Genomic DNA, 9,301 nt, shown 5'->3' with positions numbered 1-9,301 from the left:
TGGAAGCTACATGCATTTGAAGTTGGGGAGAAATAATATTTTAAACAGATAATGCTAATAAGGACACTATTATTTGAGCAAAAGCTAAAATAAATCCAAATCCAGACTGTAAACTTTAGACTGACTCATACATTAACATTACACTTAATAATACAAAATAATGCAAATTAACATGTATGTTGCCACGTTTGTCTTTTTCTGAATAACATGATCATCTGTGAAAACTTTAACCTCTGAAGACCTGGCGTCCACATAAGTGGACATCACATTTTGGGCTACAGTGCCACAGTAGTTAATCTTTTTATTTGTTTTTACTTTTATTATTTTATTATTATTATTTTAATATTGTTATTTTTATTACTATTTTTATGTATTTATTTTTTTAAATGTTTTTTTAATTCTTTTAAATAGATTTTGATTTTCTTTATTTTTTTAATATTCTTTTTTATTTAGTTGTTTAAAAAATATTTTATGTATCTTTTAAAAATATATTTTGATTTTCTTTATATTATTATTATTATTATTATTATTATTATTATTATTATTATTATTATTGTTAAATGCATGTCAAACAAGAGTTCGGGTCTTAAGAAGTTAAATCAAAAATTTTGGTACTAACCAGTAAAAATGTCTCCAAAATTCAATTTTGTTTGCTTTTGTAATTTAATTTTTTGTTTTTACTCTAGTAGCAACCAATCTGACAAACTCAATGTACTATTAAAATATTCTAGAAAAAACAGTCAACACTCATGTAGTGAAAAAAAAAACCAGAGTTGTTGTTATAATCAGGACAGAAAATACATGACGTCATTCATCATATTACGGCACCTCAACATACAAACATTAGTTGGAAACGAAGAATACTGAACATCAGAGAGACACCACTGTGAGACAATACTTTCAAATCCAAACTGTAAATTTCAGGCTGACTCAGGAGGGGGAATACTTCAGAGTACTTCATGATGCAAATGAGTAACGTAAATATGACATGACCACTGGACCGCTTGGCGTGATTACTTTACTCACATCTTCTGTGTTTTGTTCTTGCAGAACTCACATCCTGCTCCCGAGCGAAACAAAGCCAGCGAGGCATGACCCGTGTGCACCGGTTGATCCTGAGCTAGAGTCCACACGTTAATCCCAACCGTGTGGTGTGAAGAAAAGACAAACTGTTGACATACGAGGCGTGGTGACAGAAGGGAACACATCCAGCATGTCGGTCAGTTTGATTTCACGCTCATCCAAGATGCCACACTGGCCTATAAGTTAGTGTTTAATATTGAAGTGTGAAGATGATTAAAACAGCTGATTAAAACTCCTCTGAGCCGTAAAGAAAGGAAACACACGACAGAACAGATGAAGCATGAGTCTCATCTTACAGTTGTGTAACTGAACCCCCTTTTAAAGCCTCTCGTACTCCACAGTGTAAACAGATGTCATTTTAAAATACACCAAAAAGGATTTCCGCATAACACATTAGGTAACAGCAGGCTTGTTTGCAGGTGCAACTAATCTTTGCTAAGCCCGACTGTAAGGTAATGATAGGTTTTGTTTGCATGGCGCTTTCTGTAATCACCAAAGAGCTCAAGTGAAGATCAACAAAAGGCGATAGACAACACACACACACACACACACACACACACACACACGTACTCCCGCTCACGGCCGAGATCAGGTTCGTGTTTGTAGCTCCGTTTGAATATTTGTCACAAGTGTCATTTGAGGTTGAGCAATACTGATCAGGAGCCTGAAATACAAGGGTTTGGAGAAATGGAGTTTACTGTAATGAACGGATCAAATCTTGTTCACAAGAAGTTGGTACGAGTACAAAGTAAGACTAAAAATAGACAGATTCTGGTCAGCAGTGCTCATTGTGGGAGGAAGTGGAGTTTTGCTTAACTGTTCTTAACACAGGACCAGGTTTGTACCACTGACAAATAAAAGCTCGGATATTGGAAACTAAATCGTTGGTTGCTTAAGCAGTTTCCAAAAACTACAAGTGATTTTACTGCAGCATCCTGAATATTAGAGTTTTAAAATAATACATAAACCTACGCCTTCATTCATTATATCTCAAATCAAAAGGGGCCTTCTGCTTGGGCCTCTTTCATTTACTTAAAACTTCTTTTTTTAATCAGAAACTCTAGATATTTAAAATGCTGTCTGTGAAGTTTTAGATTGATATATCAAATGCTTTCTGAGATTTAAAGAGAAATAAATATGTGCTTGGATTAAGCCATCTAGTAATATTATTATTTTTGTGGTACAACTTGTCATTCCAGCTCAATTTTATATTAATATTGTTTTATATTAAATATTATGTTATATGTTTTATTTTGTGATATTGTGACATACAGCTACACACGGTTCAGAAAACACCAATAGTTGATTTTTTTGTATGTTCATGTGAGCTCAAAAATGGGACTTTTCATGACAGCTTCACTTGTTTTCTACAATTCATCCAAAGTGGAGGTTATTTGATCTACTTGTACAATATTACAGATTCTAAATCAATCATAAGAAATAAGAGTGAAATTTTCAAGCTTTTGTCTTTAATAGTTCCTGAGATGTTGCTGCTTTAACATCGTCTCACATTTCAGTGTGTGAAGAAAAACTTGCTGAAAGTTGGTTGATAGGCAGTTTAAAAAATAAATAAAATCTCAGATAGAACCTAATTTTTCAGGCTAAAATTTCACCTATATCTTTATATTTTGTGTTTATATCTGTGAAACATTCAGGAAAATTAGACATTGTTCTAAAAATGTGATGATTTGAGAAGTAATGACTCCACAGTGTTTGTGTTCAGCAACAAGAGATGAGATGAACTGCTACGCTTTGAGTATGTTGAAACCTTTCGATAGTCAAGTTTCAATGCAAATTTTAATACCATTTCTAGAAAAAAAAGCAAAAAAAAAATTCATTTTCCACTTGGGTGCCATTTAGCCAGCAAGAAAGTAATTCAGCCACTGGAGAGCTCTGATGGAAATGTTGTGTTAAAGTTTGTCTCATGTGTTGATTTGAAGAAGTTTACAGTCTCCACATCAGTCTACCACATATTTTCTTTTCTTCTAGGGAGGAGAGGCTTTAATGGATGTTTAAGTCAAATGCTTCGTGTAGGTCATGATTAACCTGCTCAGTCTGTTTCCAGTGTATTCAGTTAGAATTTCTACAACTGAGTAGTGCAGCCTTAAAAATACTGCAACAGCTTCCTTGAACAGTCTGATATGTTCTCTCATATTCATCCCATCCATCCATCCATTATCTATACACCGCTTAATCCTCACTAGGGTCATGGGGGGCTGGAGTCTATCCCAGCTGACTCAGGGTGAAGGCAGGGGACACCCTGGACAGGTCACCAGTCTATCACAGGGCTACATTTAGAGACAGACAACCAAGCACACTCACATTCACACCTACGGACAATTTAGAATCACCAATTAACCTCAACATGTTTTTGGACTGTGTGGGAGGAATCCGGAGAACCCGGAGAGAACCCACACTGCACGGGGAGAACATGGAGACTCCACACAGAAAGATCCCAAGTGTCCTCACCGGGACCGAACCGGCGACCTTCTTGCTGCGAGGCAACGATGCTAACCACTGCTTAACCTTGCAGCCCTCATATTCATCCCTTTTTCAAAAAATTTATTGGTCTGTGTTTGTGCTCAGCTGATGCTGCATGAAGCCTTACTGTGGAGCCTCCTGCTAACTCCACTGTAGATTATCCTTCAGTGATCACACATTAACACCTCTAACTGACAGTAGCTAATCCACAGACTAATCCCATAACTAAGATGTCAGTTTGTCAAAGGGGAAGAGTCCAGCGTGGCTGTTATTGTTGTCAAGATTTTAACAAGCAAATGGGTAAACTCAGCGTTCATACTCAGCAAACAGGGAAACAATGCCTGGTTAGTGGAGGCTTAATGCACACAGGGATTGTAGTCTTTAGTGTATGTACACATGTGTGCGCACACACCCACCGACACAGATGGCTGTTTAAGGGGGACTCCTGTAGCTTTCATAGTGGATCGTTAGCAATGTCTTAAAAAGAAATGAGCGAGTTTGTTTCAAATGACACTCAATCAGCTCTGCAGCGTAGCATCAGACGTCCCAGTCATCTGACTCTGAGCTGCTGGAATCCAACGTCTTGCTTAAAGGCATCTCACTAAGAGAGAAGCCAGACAACCGCATGTCTGTGAACGTCTCTGGATGGGATTAAAGTGGAAATGAACCTTGAAATTCTTCAGTCTTTGTGTGAAGAAACAAAAACTATGATGAATACGCAGCTGCAGTGGAGATTTTTTCATTTTTCAAAGGAGGATAAAATAAGTTTCAGACATTTTGTGGATGAGCTGATCTAGTCATCAGCTCGTCACCAGCTAATGTTGGGTTTGTCATGCTTTATATAAAGAAGAGATCGTAGCTGACGTTAGCCGTAGCTCATCAGTCCTGGTTGATTTGATGAGGCCTGTGATCACCATGGTAACATCAAGCACAAATTTCATACCTTAAGGAATCCATCCATCCATCCATCCATCATCTATACACCACTTAATCCTCACTAGGGTCGAGGGAGGCTGGAGTCTATCCCAGCTGACTCAGGGTGAAGGCAGAGGACACCCTGGACAGGTCACCTTGACAAACTCACATTTTTGTAAAAAACTACAAATATCCATATAATATCCAATATATTTGCACACATGATCTGATTTTATGCTGCACAAGTAGCCTTGAAGAAGTTTCTCTTCTCTGTGGCTGCTTACGCCACCAGCTGACCACTAACAATGTGAAGAAACCTTAACACAATGTAAAGATCCTGAACAACGATCAGGGAGGTTGTTGTCAATGAAGTAGAACTGTGCTGGATTACCTGCTGTGTTTTTTTTTTGTTTTTTTTACCTGTGAGTTCTGTGTGTTTCGGTACGAGAACTCCTCTACCCCCAATAAAACCTGTTTTATAGAGAGATAATGACTGACTGTAAATACTGCACATTGATTGAGATGTTAAACAGTACGAGCTGCGGATGACTAGACTGCCCAGACTCGCAGCAACAAGGAGTCCTCCTGTCACCTCAGCACGTGTTAATCTGCAATTAAAACGGCATAAATTCAGTATGTAACATTCAAAGTGTTATGCAGTCAGGCACAGTGAAGTTAGAGGAAGGAAATATGTAGTCAGATTACCTGTTTTGGTGTCGGTAGCCAGAATAATAGTGGAAAACAAACAACATGTTCCCGTAGACAACAGTATCGTACATTATGACTTCAAAAACCAAATGAAACCTCAATATTTTCTTGGTTATTCTAGTTTCTAGTAAAAACACAAGTTGAAACAAAAGGCAATGATGTCGTAGTGTTTGTTAGTTTTGGGGGGGGGGTTTTTCAAAAATGAATTAGCATTTTAGTTTTTTCCTTTTGTTTTTAATTTAGTGTTTGCATATTGACACAGTGGACTGCAAGGTGGGTCAGTGGTTAGCATCATTGCCTCACAGCTACTAGGTCGTCGCTTCACTTCCTGGTGAGGACACCTGGGATCTTTCTGTGTGGAGTTTGCATGTTCTCCCCGTGCAGCGTGGGTTCTCTCCGGGTTCTCCGGCTTCCTCCCACACGGTCCAAAAACATGTTGAGGTTAATTGGTGATTCTAAATTGTCTGTAGGTGTGAATGTGAGTGTGCTTGGTTGTCTGTCTCTAAGTGTAGCCCTGTGATAGACTGGTGACCTGTCCAGGTGAACCTGTCTTCACCCTGAGTCAGCTGGGATAGACTCCAGCCCCCCATGACACCAGTGAGGATTAAGCGGTGTATAGATAATGGATGGATGGAATATTAACACGGTAGGCTACAAAAGACCACAGAAAGACACACACAACCGATCTTAAAGAGCCCATATTGTGCTTTTTGGGGGGGGTTTCTTTTACCTTTAGTGTTCTATAAAGCAAGAAACATAACATCCTCCTTACCTTAAAGCATGTAAACATATTCTAGTAGACCTCAAAATATACTTGTGAGTCCATCCAAGTGCATCATAAGGCCTCTTTAAGTGATTACTAGTGTGGGATGTTAAGCTTTTGTGGAGTGTAGAGAGCAACTATGGACCTTTTCACTTATTGCATCGTGACTGTTGTGATGTTTTGGGGAACAAAAGGTAAAGGTGAATGCAACTTTTGTTATAGAGGGCTGTGTTTATAAAAATACAAACATTTTCTAGCTAAAATCACTGGTATGCTTTTGTGTTAATAAAAGAGACACCTGTCAGTAACACCGCAAACTACATCCTCCAAAAACACCCGTACAGTTGAAATAACACCTCTCTAAAGCAGCTTCAACAAAACAACAGACAGACCGTGGTGACTTTCTGAACATAACACACACACATGCTCATGATTTTCAGTTACAGCACGAACAAACGGACAAAAAAACATGGCCGATTTTTTTTCGTTTTCCACCGGAGGGATAACCGCAAGATCTCAGTGAATGAAAGAGAACAGTGTGTGTGGTGGGGAGGTGTTGTTCGCGTAGAGGAGGAGGGGTGACATGAGGGATGAATGAAAGGCCAGAGGAGAGCCGTCTGTCTGTGTGAGTTGTGCAGCTGAATAGACGAGAGTCAGCGTGGCCTCGGGCTCTACCTGACAGGCTGCTGCGCTGCATCACTCTGACCGGACTCACCTGCTTCTCATGCAGCCGAGGGGGGGATGTGGAGCTGTGGGCTGTTTTCTAGAAGCCTAATGAACTTTGTCTACACTCTTCTACATTTGCACCGTCCTCACCAACCCTGTCAGTTAAACCTTTTACTTTAAAACTTTCATGCGTTTCAACCATTGATTTAAAACCAGATGTGTTAAAAGTTGGAACAACTGGACACAGGAAGCAAGAAAGACAATCCAATGAAAGCACAATCCAGTGAATCCACTTGCATGTGTCGTGTCTGCATTATGATTAACGTATAGCGTCAACCTTACGTTAGGTTTGAGAATATTTAATGAAGAGTTTCCACTAATTCTGCTTAGTAATATATTTTTTGTGTGGAACAGAAAGCAAAGTACTGTAATTCAGCTGTGACCGCGGCTCAAGACAGTTTGGGCGTTCTGTTAATGTTATCGGCATTATAAGGAACCAGTCTTATCTATAAGCTTTCTTTGGAACCAGCTGTAGTTTTTATACTGTACGTTTATGGCACAATAAAAGACCGAACAGCAGCTAAGATTACCAGTGAAGCAGTTAAGCAGCTGAGGACAGTGAATACGTCCTCTGGTTTTCTGAAAGAAAAAGCCTGATTTTATATGATATTTTTCTAAAATGTCAACAAATCCCATGTAAAAGTAGACTTAAGAATTTCTCTGTAATAGCACAGTGGTATGAAGTTGTTAGCTGTACCTTGACATGTTTCGGCGACATGTCACACACGTCAGATGACACTTCTGAGGAAGGCGACAGATGGAACGCCGAAACATGTCAAGGTACAGCTCACAACTTCATACCGTTGTCCTATTACAGAGAAATTCTTCAGTCTACTTGTACTTTGAGGACAAAATCTTTGCTACAAATCCCATGTAAAGACGTACCGTGAAAAATGATTTAAAATCCAAACCACTGCACTGACTGACAGGTTTCTTCAAGAACACGAGCACTGTAGTTTATGCAGCTGAAAATAGCCAAATGCACTGCGTACCCCTGTCTCAGTAATGTTTGCTAAAAACTACAGTGCACCGCTAATTTAGGAAATGAAACTATACTTTGTGACCCAGTGCTTCTGTTTGAAGAGAGACTGTCCTCATGCTTTAATTTACAAGTAATGAGCATGAGCCTGTATTTTTAGTCATGCTGCCACTATTGATAAGACTGCTGTGTCTTTGCTTTAACAGAAACATGGCTCCATGACGACATCCCAGATGAACATACAGCTGGAGGGGTCGACATCGTTCCGGACAGACAGACAGCTAGCTCTGGACTTTTCCAGAGCCGCTGCAGGAGCAGGACACTGGACATTGTCAGGGACTCCTCACACCCTCTCCATCAACTGTTTGAACTGCTGCCATCAGGCAAACATTTCCAGAGCACCGAAGGAATGAACCTCCAGACTGATCAACAGCTTCAACAGCTGCATTCCACAAGCTGTCAGAATGCTGAGCTGCTGATCTGGATATGAACATGATTCTTTATGTAATTGCTTTTAGTTTTTGGATCCTCTCTCATCTTGTTTGTACTACTGTTGTATATACAACAAAATGACAATAAACTTAAATTTGATTTGACTGTTAATCTAATATATTTCATATATTAGGTTTGGTCTAGATTTACTTTGCATTGTCACAATCCGATTTTCTTTTATTTTTTGCTATACATGAACTAAATGTGTTTTCCTTCACAGTCACTGCAGAAACTAAAAAACAATGAGCACTTAAAAGACCAGTCAGTGTCAGTCAGTGGAGCAGCACAGTTTTCCAACACTGTTATGCACCATGTTATAGATCATATCGAGGTATTGTGGGTAATTTTTTGCACCTTTGGAATGTAATTAGTAGCCTTCTAGCCTCAAATATTTTTGGAATATCTTGTTAATTTTGTGCAAGGAAAAGTGGGTTAATAAACATCCTTTTTTTGCTTTCCTATACAAGAGGAGCAGTTGTGAGCTTTGTGGGGTAAAAGTAAGAAACACATGTTGACTTTAATATTAGCCTTTACAAGTTTAGGATCGGGCTGCAAGGTGGAGCAGTGGTTAGCATCATTGCCTCGCAGCAAGAAGGTCGCCCGTTCGCGTCCCGGTGAGGACACCCGGGATCTTTCTACGTGGAGTTTACATAGTTCTCCCCATGCAGTGTGGGTTCTCTCCGGGTTCTCCGGCTTCCTCCCACAGTCCAAAAACATGTTGAGGTTAATTGGTGATTCTAAATTGTCCGTAGGTGTGAATGTGAGTGTGTTTGGTTGTCTGTCTCTAAGTGTAGCCCTGTGATAGACTGGTGACCTGTCCAGGGTGTCAGCTGCTTTTGTTCTAAGTCAGCTGGGATAGACTCCAGCCCCGTGACCCTAGTGAGGATTAAGTGGTGTATAGATAATGGATGGATGGATGGATCTGATTCAGGCCTTATTAATGTTCCTTTTTTTCCTAAAGAATAAATAGCGCTGGTTTAGGTTTTCCCTGAGAGGAATCAACAGAAAAAACAACACAAAGTAGTGAAATAAATCTACAATTTGTTTCTAGTTGTTTGCCTTTAAAATACTGCATTACTCTTGTATTTTATGGTTATGAGATTCCAACTGATCTTTCATTATTTGTCAGTCTTAAGGCTCCACGTGCACAGACA

The sequence above is a fragment of the Stegastes partitus genome, unplaced genomic scaffold, assembly GCF_000690725.1.
Source record: "Stegastes partitus isolate 25-593 unplaced genomic scaffold, Stegastes_partitus-1.0.2 Scaffold700, whole genome shotgun sequence".
Lineage (NCBI taxonomy): Eukaryota > Metazoa > Chordata > Actinopteri > Pomacentridae > Stegastes > Stegastes partitus.
Note: the sequence above shows the minus strand (reverse complement) of the source record.